At 44.3% G+C, this 21,387-nt stretch overlaps 1 long non-coding RNA gene across 1 annotated transcript; it reads left to right on the forward strand.

Annotated features, from left to right (window-relative positions):
* Positions 1-534: 534 nt before the first annotated feature.
* LOC143270460 (uncharacterized) lies at positions 535-5,978 on the forward strand. Its single transcript, XR_013047616.1, has 2 exons — positions 535-814; positions 904-5,978. It is a non-coding gene; the product is annotated as an uncharacterized LOC143270460 (long non-coding RNA).
* The last annotated feature ends 15,409 nt before the right edge of the window (positions 5,979-21,387 follow it).

Raw genomic sequence — 21,387 nt, forward strand, 5'->3', positions numbered from 1 at the left:
GGTTGGGAATGTTTAAATTACTCTTAGGTCATTGACACAGATTGGATGACTATTGTGGTAACAGTGTCTCTTGTATCTGAGAGGTCAACCCCAGACATCTCATTGACATCCTTTCTTTCCTCAGATCTGCAGGTTCTGCTGGATATGTACAGACAAAGCTCATCTTCACCATATGTGCATCCTGTCTCATCTAGGCAAGTGTTCAGTGAGCTGGGTGCAGGAAGCACAGCGTCTAGAAACAGACATGTTGGTGAAACTGCATTTCCTTCTTGATCCTAGAGCCCGTTTATGGGACAGTAGCAGAGCAGCTAGGACAAACCAATCCCTGTAATCAGGGCTTCTCAAGGAGACCCCACTGAGTTCTCCCACAGGAAGTCATATGGGAAGAAAAAAGGCATTATTCCTGCCTCATTAGGTCCTGAACTCCACCAGAAATAAACCAGCTATTATCTGAAAGGCCACAGGTCTAGGGTGGTGAATGAATCTTTCTGCCAGCCTCATCAATGGTCTAACATAAGCTTTTTCTAATAGGTGCCTGGATCGTGAACCCCAAGAATTCCTGACTTGCATGTGTGCACACTGAGCATTGGTGACATGGAGGAAAAAGAGCACCTCTCCCCTCCTCTTCCTGGCAGACTAGCATGCCATTGTCTGAGCTCCAGAGGAACTCAGAGGCTCCACACAGCAACAGGAGGACATGCTGTGGAGGACGATGACATGGTTTCTCTGCCACCATCCAACTACAGACAACCACCCTAAATTACCAACAAAACCTGGGGAATCTACAGGAGTGTCCCCCTGTGAAAGCCTCCCAGTGGGTACTTACTGTTGAATCCTGCCCAACTTAGACCCATCTGCATTTTGACAATTCAGAAAGTCACCTATGCCTCTCTGTCTTCACAGATAACAAAGAAAACCTGCCTGAGCAGGTAAAGAAATATCTCAGAAGAGCTTTGGGAATTAAATGTTCTTCTCTTTCTGAACTCTAGAGTGGATCTCCTGAGAAGGGTAGTATCAATGGACCACCTGTCCCTGGCCTCCTCTAACATGAAGAGGCAGAACTTGAGGTCATACATTTGGCCCATTTCTCACTGGTATTAGGTAAACACAATTTACTGAAGTATTTAATTAGAATCCCAACATAATTTCTATACATTGGCACTCAGAATGCTTTGACACCTGGAGGAGAGAAATCCAACGCTATATGAGATCTCAGCTTCTACCAGTTGTTATTCTAAAGGTGACAGATGTTTGCATTTCATCTATAGACTCAGCAAAACCCAGTCTAATGCTCAAACACAAGATGTAACAACCAATGAAACCTAAACCTAGAAAACATGGCCGAGGACAGGAGAGATCCCTCCAGACCCAGATCTTCTTCCAGGACTTCCCACAAAGCCTCAGAGATCCACAAAGTCCTACATGGAAGTAATGGAGACTGGATATGTGGAACAGAATAGAAAGCTCAGAAACAGACGCAGCGAAATCCTGCCAGCTGATTTTCTCATAGTCACCCATAGAAATCCAGGCAGAGAGAATGCCTTGTCCACCAATGATTGTAGAAGAAGATTTAAAAACAAATAAGAAACCCATTGAAAAACTGAACACAGTCAGCATTTCTATTGACCGCAAATATAAACACTATAATGCTCACATAAAGTTATAGAAGAGGACTACATGATTTCCTGCCTTATAAAAAGAAAGATCAGAAATAACACAGAGTAGATGAACTGTGGACTCGGGAGCCCTGCTGCCACCAGACATGAAAATAGAGAAGCTGGAGCATGGCTGGAGCAGACACTCCCCCAGGACGTCTAGAGGGAGCCTGGCCCCTGACACACCCCAGCAGACAACAAATCCCTGACAGTGAAAGTTGTGTGGCTATGAGGAGGTGGAGGTGTAGTGTGTGCTGTGTGGTGTGAGGATGGCTGAAACCTATCACACCATGATGGAGATGAGCTGTCCAGCTGATCTGATAACAGCACTGTATTGATGGTCCAGTCAGCTGGGGAAAGCAGCAGGTCTGACATCTAGATACTCACATGTGCTACGCATGCCTCTGCCACTATTAATAACTTATATACAGTCCCAGTTTAAGGACATGAAGGACTCACCTCACCCACACTCTCCACAGAGTTCTCTAGGTATTAGGCCTAGGTATTCAACTCCCTTCTGATGTCCCCCACACAATGATAGATTCTAGACCATGCTAGACATGCCTCCAACCACAATGTCCTAGGACATGGGGAAATGTACCAGGCCCTGTTGCACACTTTATCTTCTGACAAGGACACACATTTACTGCTTGGTTCAAACACTCCTGGAAACTTCCTGCACTGACATACAACACTAGGTATAATGCAACGTGGGACACTACACCCATGCCACCTCACTTGTACTACCAGCTGTCAGACCATGATAACCAACCTCTACAAGACACACACACACACACACACACACACACACACACACACACACACACACACACAGCCTCTCACACACTTCTAAGTGTTGGGCCATGAATGACTTCTCACCCAACCACACATTGACTGCTAGGTATCCGGCATTGCTAAACCCTCAGACATACCTCACATGTATTCCTAGGTCTGGATCTGGTATGTCACCCACATAATCCTTTATTAACAGCTACTTATCAGGACATACAGGACAGTCTCTTGCTACTGTACCCAAATACTCTGCTGGTATTGGACCCCACTTGACATCTCATCATCCACTGCCAACCGACTTCAAAATGTTATCAGAACTTGACGGACACCAGCTCAGCCATGAGCTGACACACACTCAGTAGGAATTGTGCAGAGCTCGACACCCCATTCTCCCACTGCTCCCCTCTGACATACAGTTATCATCAAACACACTGGACACACCACCACCCCTGTGACCACACATTCGCTCTAGGTACCAGGTCCAGTTTGACCTCATACCCCACATTAATCGACAGCCATCAGACCATGCTGGGAACATTCCCCCTGTCAGGTCTTGCACAATACCTAGCAATTAGCATTGATGGACCCCCTCCTTCTGCTGAAGACACATCCACACTGCTAGGCATCAGCTTCTACTGGACTCCTTCCTGTGCTATACCATGTGCTGGGTCTCAGGCTCTACTGCTGGTTATTGGGTCATCCTGGACATTAACCCCTGTCCACACCACAGTGCATATAAAGTGCTGTGTGTCAGGTTCACTTGAGCACCAGGCTCCATCACATGGGACATGCTAGGTACCAGACAATGTTGACACACACCCTTACCCCCAATATACACCACTGGTCCAGTGAACATTGCAATTTTAAGGCTCTTCTAGACACCTCCATCACTGACATATCAAGTTTCTTGCTATCAGACACTACCACTCTTTGCAGATTTCAGTCATGTATATTGAAGTTTATTGTATGCATATACAATAATTGGCCATGGGTGTAATCACGCCTGAAAATTAGCAGGGCTATTGTGGCAGCAGGATGGGTGAAGGAAGAGAAACTTATTAGATGAGGCCTGTTATCATGCACAATATCCGGGTTAGGACTGGGGAGTCCTGAGGATGTGATACACAGTAGGGCATCCAGGCCTCAGGCAGGTGTGCAGCAAAGCCTGAAACCAAGCAGTGTGTTTCAGGCTATAGTGGCAGGGGTAGGAGTGTCCAGCCGGGCAGTGGTACATGGGTGGGTTTGGCAGCAAGACTGGGGGCAGTAGCCAACAAGGTGCTTCTGCTGCTAGATGTCCATTACCTACAGCCCATCTCTGTCTCTGTCTCTGTCTCTGTCTCTGTCTCTCTCTCTCTCTTTCTTACTCCTCTCTCTCTCCCTTCCTCTCCCTGATTCTTACATACACACACATGTATATATGTACATCTAATCCACTATACTTATAGGTATATACTTGCCTAGAGACAAAGACTTCCAATACCTGCAATTTGACTGGTCCTTCAGGGTATTGCCTCCATTACAGGCAAAGCTACCCCCTCATCAACACACAATACAAACACACACACACACACACACACACACACACACACACACACACACACACACACTAGTGTAGTTACGTGGCAGGTTCTGTTAGATATACACTTGCCTTAGAGCCAAAGCCTTCCAAACAGGGCCAGGTGTCAGCTTCTGTTAGGTCCACTCTTCCCTACAGCCAATATTCTTACACAGCTAGGTACATTGAACTCCTAGACATCCACTGCCATATAGTAAAGTTCCATGCACAAGGCTAGGCATCATATCCTGCTAGGAACCCCGGACAGGGGCAAACACCCAGGCACAGCTCTCATATTCATATAAGGCAAGTGTCAGGCTGATGTATTTGTCTCTAGCCTTACAACCAAAGTTCCATATACACAAACATGGTTAGGTTTTAGGATTTGCTAGGTACCTTCTTCCCCACAACAAAACACCAGGTTAACACAAACATAGAAATTCAATCATTCACACATGCACATATGCAAACAATCATGCACGCAGCCCTGTGGGAACCCTCCCCAGTGTGTGAGTCCCAGGAGTTTTTCCCCTAACCACATGAATGGAGCTTTGCATTTAGGGGAAGGCTAGGACTTTGCACCTACATGTGAGTGTGTGGCATTGTTGTAGAAGTGGGGGATTCCTTGCAGGAACCCAAGTAGTCATGTATGTGTTTATGGCTTTGGCTGTAAGGGTGGGACAACAATGCTACCATTGACACCTAGCCCTGTGTGGAGAGCTTGGGCGTAAAATACAAGTCCATTAGGACTTGACTTTGTGTGTGTGTGTGTGTGTGTGTGTGTGTGTGTGTGTGTGTGTGTGTGTGTATGGGTTTGGGTTTGTGCTTTAGCAAGGTGAAGTAATACCTAGGTCTGACATACCTACCTTACAGCCAAAGGCCTTCATACACATATATGGCTCACTATCAGTTCCCACTGGATAAACCCTTCCTTACAGCCTAGCCAAACTGACACAAATCTCAGAACCTGCTAGGAATATCACCCAATATTGAAAAGACCCACCTATGACTAGGGTATCATGTCCTCCTCAGTATCACCTCCCCTAAAGGAAACCTTCAACTATATATTCATGGTGAGGTGTCACATCATGCTAGGTACCCTAATCTCTACAGCCAATGTTACAGGTACACAGAGATGGTGTTGTCATTCTGGCTGCCCCTGCCATATAATCAAAGTCTCTCTCTCTCTCTCTCTCTCTCTCTCTCTCTCTCTCTCTCTCTCTCTCTCTCTCTCTCTCCTCTCTCTCCTCTCTTTCTCTCTCTCCTCTCTCTCATACACACACAACTATGTTTCTTTTACTTCTAGACATTTCCTCCCCATAGTAAAAGTCCCACATACACACACAGGGCTAGGTTTTGACTCCTACTAGATACCATCTCCCTAGTAGGATCTCAGGAGGATCTCTAAGAGGACATGGTATCTAGCTGTGGAAGAGGAATATATTTACAGCCAAAGCTAGACACACAAAGCTAGTGTCAGATACTTTTGGTATCCCCTCCCTTCTCTGTAACTCCATGTTTTATACTCACTTCAGAAACAGCTGATGGAGATGACCTCTGGCATTTGTCTTTCTGGATCTGGGTTCTCTCAATATCATCTTTTCCACATCCATCCATTTACACAGAAAGATGACTTAAAAACAAAGAGGATTATTGCGCTGAGTGAAAGTAGTCCTGTGATTTTGCTGTTGCATGCAGTTTACAGGATCCATTTCTTAATGCCTAAAGTGGGAGATCAGGCCCAATGTGGGTGCCTCCACCCCTGTATGTTGGTCCTGAATTGTGTAAGAAAGTAAAGTGAAGTAGCCCTGAAGAGCAAGTCAGGAAAGAGCTGTCCTCTGACTCTACTGGAGTTCCTAGAAAACTTCCCTAATGATGGGCATTGAACAGGACATGGGAGCCAAATAAACTATTTCTACCATATTGGGTTATGTCAGGATGTGTTTATAAACAATACAAAGTATACTAGGACAGTTTCCCATGACTGGCCTCAATTTGTAATCCTGTAAATTTCACCTACTGACTGCTGGCTTTAAGAATGTAATATAAACATATATAAACAAATAGAAGTTTTAAGGTTGACTAGATCTCAGGGAGAAAACAAATCAAGCACCAATACAATACATTTCCATGAGGTCAGGTTATTTTAATGAAATTAAACATAGAACGCATCTCAAGCAGACAGATTGGAGAAATACTGCTGAATGAGGATAGAGACAAGTAATAGTGCCTGATGATATATACAGAGACAGGGGAGGAATCTGAGTGTATTTTTTAATATGATAAGCACCGGTCAGAGGGTATAAACAGAGGAGTGAAATCATATGACTTGAAATAGTTAATCATGGGGAGTGCAATTAGTAACATTGGTTGCTGAAACCTCAGGAGACAGGCAGAACTGTGAAAACATCATGGCTTGTTAATGCTCTGGATTATACACGTTGGTGAATATACCCACGGCACTCTGTGGAACATGGCTCATGTGGTTAGAATATATGTGAGTACATCGTGACCAGCACACACATCCATTGTAATACACATAACCTGGCTCATGAGATCAGAGCATGTGGGATATTCTGAATCCTGCCCCAGCAGACATCTCATCTCAATTCCTGCATTCTGGTTGATGAGATCAGAAGGGATACCATTTCTAGATCATCCAGCATCAGATGCTATCTGACCTTAAAACCAGCACTGTGTGTCTCCACACTTGAGCTCAAGCAGAACACAGATGAGCTTAGCACAGCCACACTAGGAACACCAAGGATCAATTCAAATACTCCCCAACAGAAAGCAAACAGAAACATTCAAGTAACAAACTAAATCTAGATGAGCAAGGCCCATGACAAAAACAGAAGTAACTTGAAAAACCCAGGACAACATAACTCCTCCAAAAATGACCAATTCCAATGTAGTGGCCAACAATAAGAGAGGCTTAACCAAATTCAAGGCTGGGTAACAAGGGAAACCCAATGGCAGATGCATGGATCTCCCTGAAAGGGGGAAATAAAAGAATATCTCCTGGGAGCAGGTGAGGATGGGAGCATGAGAGTTTGGGTTAGGAGGTGCAGGAAGGGGCACTCTACTGAGAGATGACTGGAACAGGGGAGCATTTTGAGGTCAGGTAGAACATGATTCAAGGGAAACTTGCGCATATCTACAAGGATGATCCCAGCTAAGACTTCTAGTAATAGTGGATACACAGCTTGAACTGGCCATCTCTAGTGATTAGTTTGATGGCTACCTCAATTGTCATCAGAGAGCCCTCATTCAGTAACTGATGGAAACAGATGCAGAGACCCACGGCCAAACATTAGGCCTCTTTGGGTTCAGGGAATCCTGCTGAAGAGAGGGAAGAATTATAGATGTCAGAGGGGTCAAGAACATCCAAAGATAACAGAAACAACTAACATGGCCCATAGAAATTCACAGAGTCTGAACCAACAACCAGGGAGCCTACATGGGAATGACCTAGGCCCTCTACATATATCTGACAGTTATGTAGGTTGGTCTACTTGTAGAACTCCTAACAATGGTAACAGGGGCTGTCCCTTGGGCTTTGGCTGGCCCTTGGGAACCGATTTGTGAGTCCCTGCTGTGCAGTGCTCTGCTTCCCAACATGTACTGCTCAGTATAACCCCAATTGGGAAGTCCTGACTCACAGAAGGATAGAGAACACTGAGATAAATGAAGTCTGTAGATGGACAAGAAAACATGGCTATTACTCTGGGAATATATTAGTGTCATTGGGCAGATACTGTTGTGGGGTATGGGATGTGAGCACTTTTGAAGATCTGGCAGATCCAGTGCTGGGTGGTGATTAGGATAACCCACATGGCAGGGACCCACAAGGAAGGACTGATGTCTTTCCTGACCTCACCCAGCAGCTTACTCCCCAGCTTGCCCATTGCTGGTGCCCCAGGAAAGTTAAAAGCACTCTGAGAGCAGTGGGCTATGGAGACCACCTGGTGAGACTTAAGGAGGACAGCTCCACAGTGATGCCAACCCCAGTAAAGCAATGTGGAATGCCATGACCATTGACCTTCAGCTGTGTCTTGGCCACAGCATACCTCCCTTCCCACCTTGGTTTTGAATTATACTGCATAGACATTCAGTGTCAAATGTTAATGACCAAGATCTCATATAGAAAACAACACCCAAATGATGTTGATCCTCCATGGATTGTAAGAATGAAGTTAAAGACCAAGGCCAAAGGGCAAGTGGCATGGCACTAATAACTATGGGATCTGCTCATTGCTGGTTCATTGCGCACCAGAAAGAACGAGATAGAATCCATACCATGAGAGCTATTTGGGAATGAAAGCTCAGCAGAGTGGGGAGATTGGATAAAGGTAAAAGGTTCCATAGCAGCCCATGCCAGGAGCAGCTGAGTGGGTAAGAGGCCTTGGGACTTCATTTCCTACACTAACACACCTTATACCTTATACCAGGCAAGTGTTCCCCAATTACTAAGGAGTGACTGGAGATCTGTCTTCACCCTCAGGTACTCTGTCTTTTCTGCAGCCATCACTGAGCCAGTCCTGGACACCTCTCTGGTAACCTGACTCACATGTAGACACAACTGAAGATTCTGACTCCACCTTGTACTGATGACTTCTCAGGGATCACATGGTTCTGTGGGGAAGACAAAGGGAGAACACTACCCATTTTCAGTCCTTTTGAGACTGTTGGCCCTCCTTTCATCTAAACACTCCCCTTCAAATCAAGATTGGGACTGAACTTCAGAATCTCAGAGCTCATTGAACACTGGCTTGAAAATCATCTGCAGCCCTGGTTTTCACCTGGTTCACACCTATCCAGTTCTTAAATTCTCAGAAGACTTTAGGTGATGGGGTGAACATTACCTTTGCATTTATATTTTACAGTCCTGGCAGGTAAACCAGGGGCCTAGGGTTACATATCTGCACTGCCCTGGTCATCATCCCTTATGCCAAGATCTGAAAACAAAGTAACCCTGACTTGCCTGATACAGGCCCTCCATCTGCTAGGAAAGTCTTTGAACTTTCTGATAAGGTTTTGCACCCTGAAGGCAATCCCAATTAAACTGAATCAAACAGTATTATAAAAGCCAGGTTTAATGGTTAAAGTGTTCCCAGATGAATCCCCCAACCCTCAGAGATGAGACAGGGATGGTAGCCTAGAAGAACCATATGTCTGTTTTTTGAGATGCAGCTCTGGGGGAGGAGCTGTGTTTGGCAGGCTTTGAAGGGGTGGATTTGGGGAGGAACTGTGTTTGGTGGGCTTTGAAGGGGCAGGTTTGGGGAAAGAAATGGGGGAGGGGAGTTAAGATGGATCTTCCACCAGACTCCTTCCAAACATTCCAGACTCTTTGGATATAGGGAAGCCAGGGTGCCAGAGGCTGAGGTGGAGCTCCCACTCAAATGTTCCAGACTCTTTGGGTATAGGGGCACTGGTTCAAGTCTGACTACTTCCTTCAGGCATGGGGCGACATGGGGAAGAGGAGTTGGGAGTTGTTGGGCTCACATACAGCAGGAGGTGTGAGGGGAGGAGCCTCCAGTCAATTGTCATCCTGGAGACCTCAGACACCTGTTTCTTGAGGCAGCAAGAAAGGCAAGTTTCTATGAAAAAGTAGATTATTATCATGCTCTAGTTGTACTGTAAAGATGAATGTACAGAGCAGAAGAGCAGACAGACACTTTATTGGGACATCTTGGAAAACATAGGGTTGCTGGGGATGTCTTTCTGTATGCTGTGAATGTGTGTTGCTCTGATTTGGTTGATAAATAAAATACTGATTGGCCAGTAGCCAGGCAGCAAGTATAGTGTAGGTGGGATAAGCAGGGAGGAGAATTCTGGGAATAGGAAGGTTGAGTCAGGAGTCACCAGCCAGACACAGAGGAAGCAAGATGACAAGACAGAACTGAGAAAAGGTACCAAGCCATGTGACTAAACATAAATAAGAATTATGGGTTAATTTAAGTGTAAAAGCTAGTCAATAGTTAGCCTGAGCTAATGGCCAAGCAGTTTTAATTAATATAAGCCTCTCTGTGTTTACTAAGCAGCCGCAGGGCCACAGTAGCCAGGCAGGATCAGGAAAACTTCAGCTACAGAGGGTGGAGGGTCCCAGCTTCTGGACAGACCTTGTATTCTGAATAGGTGCCCATTTGAGCCTGGAGAGATGGTACCAGCATGGATGTCCCAGGAGCTTTGGCATTGAGGGGGTGGTGAGGATCACAGTATGAATGAGAAGGGATCTCAGGAGAGAGAAGGAGGGGAGGTACCCAGACAATGGGGAAGTTTTGGCTGGGAGGTGGCAATTGAGGAGGAAGGGCCTTTCATAAAGGATCTCAAAAGGGATCAAACGTGAATGAATAGAACAAAATAAATTGCCTGTGATGGAAAAAAAAAAAAAAAAAAAAGAAATCCCCAGCTGTGCACACTCTGTGATAGTCACAGACACAGGAAATATCACAGTTGTGCACACTCTGTGATAGTCACAGACACAGGAAATCTCACAGTTGTGCACACTCTGTGATAGTCACAGACACAGGAAATCCTCCAGTTGTGCACACTCTGTGATAGTCACAGACGCAGGAAATCTCACAGTTGTGCACACTCTGTGATAGTCACAGACACAGGAAATCCTCCAGTTGTGCACACTCTGTGATAGTCACAGACGCAGGAAATCTAGCCGGGCAGTGGTGGCACACGCTTTTAATCCCAGCACTTGGGAGGCAGAGCCAGGCGGATCTCTGTGAGTTCGAGGCCAGCCTGGGCTACAGAGCGAGATCCAGGAAAGGAGCAAAGCTACACAGAGAAACCCTGTCTCGAAAAACCAAAATAAATAAATAAATAAATAAAAAAAAAAAAAAAAAAAAAAAAAAAAGGGATCAAACATGTGAGAGAGCATGGGGTGGCCTGGAGGTGGGTAAGGGCAATGGGAAGATGGAAGGGCCAAGATACAATGGAGAGTTTCGTGAGCTGTTGTTTGATGAGTCCATTGCCCTTCTCAACCTTTCCTGAGGATAAAGGTGTCAGCCATAGTTAGGGGATAACTGAGTTCTTTACGTGTGGGCATGTGAGTGAAGCCCACCTGCCAACCCTCACCTAGTTGGTGTCCTCGAAGCTGGTGCAGAGGCTGACATATGTGGAGGACCCCTGTGAATGGGCCTGTGAAATATTCAGGAGACTGTGGGGGCCAAGGTGAGTATGGCCCCCAAAAGGCTGAGAATATTGCGACCAAGCAGAGGTGCAGGGCAAGCAGGTATGACCAGAAAAAGAGTGTGAGAAGAATCGCCCTGAAAGAATACAGCTAAGTGTCAGGGTCTCAAGTAGGAAGAAAAGGATCCTGTCCACCCCTGTGACGGAAATTGGTGAGGGAACTGTAGGATCTGAGTGAGATGTCAAAACAGACTAGGTAGCTCCTGTGTCCAGAAGAAAGTCAATGGACTTACCCGTTACCTGCAGCGTCACCCTAGGCTTAGAGAGGGCAATGGGAGTCAGCAGGTCAAGACTGTGTCAGTTCTCCACCAGGCTTAGGAATTCTCAGTTGCCAGGATGAGCCTGCATGGGGGCATTTCCAGTGCCCAGCCTGTCGGCAGACAGAACACGGCCTCCTGGGTGGCTGGGGGTCAGGGCAATACCATGACTAGTGGCCCTGCTTGCCACATTTGAAGCAAGTTTTTGGTGGGTTGATTTGGGCTGAGCTCCAGCAGGATTGAGCCTCATGGCTAAAATCCCTTGTACCCCTTGTGGGGGCCCTGGTGTCCTCAGAGAAGCTGCTAGGGCTTGGGCTTGGAGCCTATTCTGTTACAGCTCTGTCCGTGGGGTTGACTCAGCTGTCATTCTCAAGCATTAAAAACTTTTTTTTTTTTTGATTTTTCGAGACAAGGTTTCTCTGTGTAGCTTTGTGCCTTTCCTGGAACTCGCTTGGTAGCCCAGGCTGGCCTCGAACTCACAAAGATCCACCTGGCTCTGCCTCCCGAGTGCTGGGATTAAAGGCGTGCGCCACCACCGCCCGGCCTAGCATTAAAAACTTTAAAAGCCATTTTCACCAATTCCTGTGGGGGACTTTGGGGATCCTCCCAGCCTTTTAATATTTCTTTCTAATATCTCGCACTGACTGAGAAATGAAATGCGTGGGAAGGCAGGAGTCTGGTGAGACCAAGGATAAGAAGAAACCTGGGAAGATTTGGGGGTGTTAGGCCAGTGTGTAGTTTGAGGCATTGGGAGATAGGGGGAGCAGTGGGGGGAGGGAGGACAGGAAGGAAGATGAGGAGGAATTTGGTCTTAGATTTGTGGCCCCAGAGGAGGGGGTTGGGTAGGTAGAGTTTAGGGGAAGGTGGCGGTTAGTGTCTCCAGCAGTGAAGGGACTGTGCTATGAGACACTGGTCCCTGTAGGGAGGGCAGGAATGCAAAACCCAAAAACCGTGGCTGTAGAGCAGTTCTGTTCAATTATATCAAATAGCCCCAACTTGAATAGATTTTGTAAAAGACCCCACAGGGTTGTTTGGGGATCAGGCTTTGAATGGCAAGTGCCATTTCTCAAGTCTATGTTGGGGACCTGAAGCCTAGCACAATGCATCCACTCTGGTAAGTCTTAGGTCAAAAAATGGGTGTGTGTGGGAAATTCACTTCAACAGAATATCTTCTGGAGAAGGGGGGTCTCATGGAAGAAAGGCAGCCCTTCACTCTGGAATGGGATGGGCAGAGCAAAGGCAGCCCTTTCTCTGGAATGGATTGGAGGCCTGGTTGCAGCCACATCTTTGGCAGGACACCGCCAAAATGAAGAGGCCCTGGGCATCCTAGGCAATGACTCGAAAAGGAAACTTACCTAACTGGGAGCCAATCTCCGTTTGGTGGAGAGCAGGGTTGGGAGAGGGGTGTTTTCCCACCACGAGGCCCTGAGCCAGTCACAACAAACCGAATCAGGCCGAATTGGAAAAGCCCAGGTTTAATGGGTAAAACATTTCCAGGGTGATTCCCAGCCCCTCAGAAAGGAGACAGGGCCAAGAGGCCAGAAGAACCAAGTGTCCGTTTTCAGGGATGCCACTTATATAGAGTGGTCTTGAGCTTCTCTGGGGGAGGAGCTGTGTTTGGTGGGCATTGAAGGGGCGAGTTTGGGGAAAGAGACCGAGAACGGAGGAAAGTTGAGGTGGATCTTCCACCAGACTCCTCCTTCCAAACATCCTGGACTCTTTGGGTGTAGGGATGCCAGGGTGCCAGGGGTGGAGGTGCTGCTCCCACCCAAACACTTCCCTTGAATCAGGCCTCCATCTTCCCTGACTATTCCTGCCATCCTGCTTGAATCTGATTCTCCTCCATTCCCAGCAGAAACCAGGCCCTGGTCCCTGCCATGCCTTCTCTCTCTCCACCCTTTTCCACAAGTGACCAGTGCTGAGTTCATGCATCCCAAAGGGCATTGGAAAAATTCTTGCAATCAACAAGCACAGTGAAAAGGAGTCTAAACACAGACATTCCTGAACATGATCAGGGGTGGTCATGGAGCCCATGCTTTCAGAGTTAACTGATGGGAGTAATAGACAGAAAAGTAGGAGGAGCCTGGCTAAGGGACAGAACACTTAGAAGGTGTAAAGACTTTTGCTGACTACAGAAACTTGCTAAAGTTTTCACAAATGCTACTTAGAGAAGACACGAACATGTTAGAGACAGAGGAACTGACAAACTCCCAGTGAGGATTTACTTCTCATGACCATCAGAGTCAGGAGATGTTGATGTGCTGTGAGATGTAGAGCATCACAATGTCAGTAACTCTGCTCTACTGTAAACTCACCACTGTAAATGTCAACATAAAAGCCTTGACCCTATAGGTAGGTATGGTGAGCTCAGTCTGTTAAAGGCAAAATTCCTAAGGAAATTGAAGGCTGATATGAAATTCCATAAAACCCCCTCATTCATTCAGCTGGAAGCAGTTAATATAGCTGTGTCCACTACCTTGCAGAGCTCAAAATTTCTCCAGTCTATCATCGTAAGTACGTTATTCTGTTATATTTATTCATATTGAAGAAGCAAGGGTCCATGAAAGGGATGTGATATGCAATGTCACCACTGTCACATAGGTTTGTATACTTGTCCCCACCAGATAATGCTCTTGAGGACACATTGCAATCCATGCAGACAGGACCTACCAGAAAATTTTCGGTGATTGGAAGAACAGGGGATGAAAATGTCATGTAAACAAGTACATCACACTCCTGATGTACATCCTATGAATTTCCACATTATGTTTCCTTATGCCCTTGTAAATCTGAGGTTGAAGAAGCTCCCCTCTCATAAGTAAATCATTTAAAGCTACTTGATCACAGCCATGAGAAGAATTAGTGCAGTTGTTCAGGATGGAAAGGGAGAGGAAGAAAAAACAACAAATACAAAATACTGTTGGTTTTCTTGAGCTGTTATTGGCCCATTGCATGTGACATCACAAGGACTCGCTGTGAGGCAAGTTAGATACCAGTCCATATAAGATACTACATGGGACTGGGTTTTGTCCTTGTACTATAGGGAAGGAGTTGGTTGGTGGATGAGCAGTTGGACTCAGTCATTTCTCATAGACTTGGTCTTTCCCAACCAGATGGAACTTGGGAAAGTGAGTTTTCTTGGTTTTCTGTTTAGGTTTTGTGCTTGGCTTTTATTGATTGATCTTTTTACAATATTACTTTTTGTTTTAAAATTTGCCTGTATTTCTACTCCTTCACTGAGATTTTCCATTTTTTCAAAGTCATTTCTTTGTCATTGTGAGCTGTGTTCTGGCTTGTTTTATACTTTGGTGGTGTGGATGTACACAATGAGGAATTTGATCAGGACTACATAGTCCTCCTGTATTAAACTCTGGTAACATTCACCAGCTCTATGCCACCTCCCTGCTCATGTCATGTGATTATTACTTCCCAAAATACAAAAACTTGTCCCCTTGTCTGAATGTGTCTAGAGCTAGAAAAAAATAAAATTTTTGTGTTTGTAAAATTGCATTGTTTGTGGTGAAACTTTCTCTAGTTCAATGTTTGCCCTTGTCAGGGACGTTTCATTCCTGTTCATGAGTGACTATGTCCACTTAATGTTGTGACTATGCTATGATCTTTGTTAATTTTTTGTATGTTCATTGATTCTTGTGTTCATAACAAAGGCATCTTGATCATGAATGGTCTTTTTAATGTGTCATTGAGTATGAATTAAAGCATCTGGTACTCTCATGGAGGATAGTCTCATGCTCTTTGTAAAGGACCCTGCCAGACACTTGTCTCTTTCAATGTGTCTTTACTTGGTTATAGAGTAAGGGCTTTATGAAAAGTGTTTATTTTATGAAAAGATTTGAAAGAATACCTTCCCTCAGTTTTAGGGACTACTGGAATACTTGTGGATCATTACAGCTATTTCTTTAGATTACTGGATTCATCAATGAATTCTCCTGGTTACAATACTAGACAATATTTACTCTTTGGTTCTTTCAGATCATGTTGCCTAGTTGTATTACCTGGACTTTTAAGTTTACCTCTGATTCTTGCATCTCTCCTTGTTGTATCAATTTGTTTCTTTAGTGTGGAGTAAGGTATAGATGGAGGTTATAGAAGAACTGTGGTGGTAGGAGAGATCCTCCTTCCCGTCAAAAGGACTCTGGTAATGATGACCACTGAGCAGGAATCTGAAGCACTTTTTTTTTAGATTTTTTAATTCATTTTATATACCAAAAGCAGATTCTCACTCTCATCCCTCCTTCTGCTCTCTACCACTGCTATCCCCACCCATCCCCTCCCCCAACAGGGTAAGTTCTCCTATGGGGGACAGCTAAGCCTGGTACATTCAGTTCAGACAGGGCCAAGCCCCTCTCTGCTTTATCAGGGGTGAGCAAAGTGTCTGACCATAGGTCCAGAAAGACAACTCATGCACTAGGGATAGATCCTGACCACACTGCAAGGGGCCCCTCACACAGACCCAGCTAAAAAACTGTCTCCTGTATGCAGAGGGTCTAGTTCAGTCCCATGTAGGTTCCACAGCTGTTGTTCCAAAGTTCCTGAGTTACTTTGGGCTTGGTTCAGTTGTCTTTGTAGATTTCCTCATCATGATCTTGATCCCACTTGCTCATTAGTTCCTCTTCCCTCTCTTCCACTGGATGCCCGGAGCTTGGCCTGGTGCATGGCTATGGATCTTGGCATCTGCTACTATCAGTTACTGGATGAAGGATCTATGATGACAATTAGGGTATTCACCAATCTGATTACCAGGGTAGGCTAGTTAAGGCACCCTCACCACTGTTGATAGTAGTCTAATCTGTGGTTGTCCTCATGGATTCCTGGAAATTTCCCTAACACCAGGTTTCTCCCTTACCCCATAATGTCTCCCTCTCTCAAGACATCTCTTTCATTGCTCTCCCACGTCATCCCTTTGCCAAGTCAACCACCCATTCCTTGATGTTCTCACCCCCATCCCCTATCCTCTATTGCCCCCTCATCCTCATTGGGATCTCCTCTGCTTCTCCTTCCCAATGTGATCCATACATGCCTCTAGGGTTCTCCTTGATTCCTAGCTTCTCTGGAGCTGTGAGTTGTAGTCTGGTTTTCATTTACTTTATATCTAATATCTGCTTATGAGTGAGTACATACTATGTTTGTCTTTCTGAGTCTGGGTTACCTCACTCAGGATAATATTTTCTAGTTCCATTCTTTTGCCTGTACATTACATGTTTTATTTATTTATTTATTTATTTTTATTTTTATTTTTATTTATTTATTTACAACTGAGTAGTATTCCACTGTGTATCTACCACATTTTCTACTGATTTTTCCCTTAAATTCCCTCCTCTCCTAGTAACTTGAGGACACCCAATCATGGGTTGTCAATACCTAGTTTGCAAATATGTACCCTAAGTTGAATGGCCCATTTTTATATCTTGGTTGAGGATCTCATATTGAGTTTGAGTCTTTTGCACCATTATTTTGGTGGTCTCCAAACTTTTTCTGATGAACTGCATCAGCTTGTTTATGAGGTAAGGCCCACAGGTTAATATGAGGGCTAGTAGCAGCAGGGGTCCCAAAAGAATGGAGGTTAGAGTTGTTAACCACGGGAACTGCTATACCAAGATTCAAACCATCCCTGGCCAGCTTCCCTGTCCCTCTTTCACTTGTTGAGGCCTTTTCTTACTTTGGCCAGAGAGTCCTTAACCAGCTTGGAGTGATCTATATAAACACATCATTTATCTTCCAGGGCTGCACATAGTCCCCCTTGTTGTAAGAATTGGAGGTCTAGCCCTAGCCCATTCTGTAACATGACCTCAGAAAGCAAGGTGAGGGATTCTAGCATCATCAGTTTAGTGGCATCCAAACAGCAATTATTGTTTAGATAAGATTTCAATGATGTAAGAGCCAACAGCAATTAGCAGAAGAAGAAGGGCGAAAAGCCCTGTGATGGTTGACAGAGTTCCTTATCCTGAAGGAACTTGGAAATGAAAATAGGGACCAGTTATTATTTTATCTCAGGTTCTCCATGACAAGATTTTTTTTCTATCTAATGTTCCAGAAGGGAATAAGGGAGATGTTTTCGTTTCTGTAATTACTTCCTGCTGATGTTGGGACATTGTTTTCAGGGTCCTAGAAAGCCAGAATGTTAGTCAAAAGCAAGGAGGGGATTTAGAAGCATCTGGTTCATTGACCAGCTGAAGAAACAGCATTTATATTGGCTGGATTGGTCCATATCAGCTTTCAGCAAGTCCATGTGTCACAGGTTGAAGTTAGTAGCTGATGCCTGGATCTGTCTGCCAGCCAAATGGAAGCCCACTGAAACAGATGTAGACTAGAGACAAAAGTTAACTCATTTGGAATTTTTAGGCCCACGGCCTTAGTAAATATATTGGTGTTATCAATCAGTAGTGAAATACATATTGTAGAAAAAGCAGGTAACAGGTATCCGTCTGAAAGACTACATTCAGAAGATAACCATAAGAAATCCAAAATCTCAGGCTCATATTCCAAACAGTAAGCAGTCATTGCTCGATTATCTTATCAGAATTATATTAATGTTAAATTCTGAACTTTTTTAAGTTTTAAAGCAATGACAGTATGGTAAAGGAAAGAAATTTTGTAGTATCTTTTATAAGAACAGCCACTTCAAATTATGTTTAAAACCTGTTTGTCCCTTAATATGAAGCTTGTAAGGCAAACCTGCTTGTCTCTTTTTTTCAGGAGACCTAGTAGTTTTAATTATTTATTCATTTTGCAACGAATTAATAAGGTAGCTATAACCCTGTGGAAGACTCAGGTTGCCTGATTTGGTAAGCTGACAAAGTTATAGCTACCTAATCATCAAAGCCATTAGAGATCTGAGAAGGATAAATTTTACCTGAGTACAGACTTCCAAATCTATTAAAGAATGAGAGAGACTATTCATTGCCCAGACTGCCATCATCCCAGGCTCCTGTAGTCTTCATAGTCTTGGCAGGACAGGTGTCAGGACAGCATCAGTCTTGGCTGCTGGGACCATACCGTTAAAGCTCCCTGTGTAGGGGCAACTTTGGGAAAGACTGAGCTTATCTTGTCAGTGTCTCATATGTCCATTCTAGGCCGGATCCCTGGCAGCAGGTGTTGAGTCTGGGTGTCATCTTGTCCTTGTTCCATGTCTTCTTGGAAACCTTGGGAGTTAAAACTAGGAGCTGGGAGTCTCTGTTTGTTCTAGTGAGCTAGCAAGCTTTTTATCAAATAATTTAAATAATATATTCATCAGATCTTTGACAGGTTTGAGGACCATTTTCTATTAAATATATCTGATCTAAACAAATCTAATCCTAATCTTGAAAACATCTCCAAGTCTGGTAACAATAACCAAGTCAATTTGTTATCCTGTAGATATATTAGTCAAATGGACCTCTCAGGTTCTGTTTTATTTCTTTTTAAATAGCTTATAATTAAATAAGAGTTAACAGTTTATGCTTTAAACTAGTACCTGGATAGCTGGATGACTAGCATTAGCATGTATTCCTTAACATAGAGGACATGTAAACTCAGATATTCAAAATCAAACATACTTGTGGCCACATTTTTATCCATACCTACAGAGCAGACAGACATTTTTAAAATTATAAACCTTTGGAGTCTCAGTGTAACAGCAGAATAATAGCAAGAGAAAGAAATCCAAAACATGTTTTATTTTTTACACATCTCAAAACATTTTTTATCATTACTTAAGTCTTTTAATCCTCAGAGTTTTATAAAATTCTTTTACATATTCTAATAACTTGCATTTCATATATTTTCCTTCTTCCCAAAACATTCTTTTTATATTCCCATACCTAAAATCTTTATATCTTAGACCCCATATAAACTTTATTTATATTCAAATTTTATAACTTATTTAAAATTTCATATTTTTATATCTTAAACTACTTCCTCAGACCCAATACAATATGTATTCAATCTCTAGTGACATACTTAAGCCTTTAAATTTTTATAAAATATTACATCTTAAAATATCTTTTTTCTGTCTAACTCACTGTGTTATCCTCTACTTGGAATTTGATATGGTTTTTTCTCATCTTAACCAATAATAATTGTAACCAATTTTTTTTTTTTTTTGGTTTTTCGAGACAGGGTTTCTCTGTGTAGCTTTGCGCCTTTCCTGGAACTCACTTGGTAGTCCAGGCTGGCCTTGAACTCACAGAGATCTGCCTGGCTCTGCCTCCCGAGTGCTGGGATTAAAGGCGTGCGCCACCACTGCCCAGCCCAATTTTCTTAAATGATGGCAAGTATTTGTAACCTATTGAACTGAAATGACCAAAATTCATGTATTTTGTGTGTGTATGTGGAAACAAAATCATAATTTTTTAAAACGTAATGTATCTTTACCATTTTTTCTAAGCATTGCCAGGACAGAGAAGTTTTAACATGGGAAGCTAATGATGAACTTGGCTTAGGAAGGAAGGGAGGGGGATTTAGATTCAGAGTGTGCAGACAGTAAACTCCCAACAGCCCCATCTCCCCCACCTCTGCCTGCCTGTAGAGAGAATGCATTTCTGCCTTCTGTGAGAGTTACAGGAGCCTCTCCTGTAGGCTAATAACAGCCCTGCCCATCCTGGCCCTGAGTCTGTTCCAAGCTCCTGTGAGGGAGGCATCTGCTTGCCCACCCAGGGCCTCTCCTGCAGGGTCTGCCTGCTCTGAGAACTCACTTCCCAGATTTCTCAGGGAGGACCCAGTCTCAGACCTTCCCAGGGACCATCAAGTGATAAGCACTCAGCATGTGGCCCTGCTGATGAGCTTCCCTCACCTGCCAGTGCTGTGGGCCTGATAGCAATAAGGGAAGCTAGTAGACAGAAACAAGAAACATTTACATAGACATAAGTGCCAGAAGGGCCAGTGGTGAAAGGGTTGATTCCCACCTTGATCAAGGGGAACAGTAGCTCTTATGGGAAGGGCAATCTAACCAGGATCAGGAGTTTCTCCTCTCTGCCTCTGTGTACCTTCACAGCTGGTCCTCCCCCTAGGGCAGTGTGTGTGGGAACCAGGGTGAGCTCTTCCTTGACCAGCATCAAAGGTTGCTTTGGGAGGTCAAGTAAACATTGTAAGAGGCCCATTCTGAACTGCAAAAGGTGACAAACTTCCCTTGGTGAATCCATCAATCTTGATTGGCCAGTGGCCAGGCAGGAAGTATAGGTGGGACTAACAGAGAGGAAAATTGAGACAACAGGAAGACAACACTGCTAGCCGCCGCCTGGACAAGCAGGATGTGAAGACACCGGCAAGCCACGAGGCAAGATATAGATTTATGGAAATGGATTAATTTAAGCTATAAAAACATTTAGCAAGTGGCCTGCCACAGCCATACAGTTTGTAAGCAGTATAAGTCTCTATGTTTTCTTGCTTGGGTCTGAGTGGCCATAGGACTGGCCGGTGACAAAGATTTGTTCTGGCTGTGGGCAAGGCAGGAAAACTCTAGCTACAGAGGAGGGCGGCCCTGAACATTCACTTTAAAGGGTTTATATAGGAAAAGTTTATGTGCAGAGGGTTACATCTCGGGATTGGATGAGGGGGCTAGAGGTGAGGTAGTTCTTTGAAGTTACTGGCTGAACTATAAGGTAACTATGAGGTTACTAATGGCTAACAGGATTCAGGGTATCTACAGAGACATAAATTTTACCCACTATGTCCTGTTTTTGCTGAGCCCAGGACATATACATTCATATCTATTGTTTCAGTCCTATTTTCCAATAAGATCAATCTCCAGTTGGCTCTAAAACTGCTGGTCAGCAAATAACTTTAGAGGAGGGGGTGAGAGAGCATCTTTCAAGAGGGCTCCTGATTTTTCCTTTCAGTAGTAGTGTCTATTGTAATTCCAACAGCGAAAAAATACAAGGCCATAGCAAATAGGCAATCCAGAAGAGAAAACACAAAACCTGGTGTTCCA

The sequence above is a fragment of the Peromyscus maniculatus genome, chromosome 23, assembly GCF_049852395.1.
Source record: "Peromyscus maniculatus bairdii isolate BWxNUB_F1_BW_parent chromosome 23, HU_Pman_BW_mat_3.1, whole genome shotgun sequence".
Lineage (NCBI taxonomy): Eukaryota > Metazoa > Chordata > Mammalia > Rodentia > Cricetidae > Peromyscus > Peromyscus maniculatus.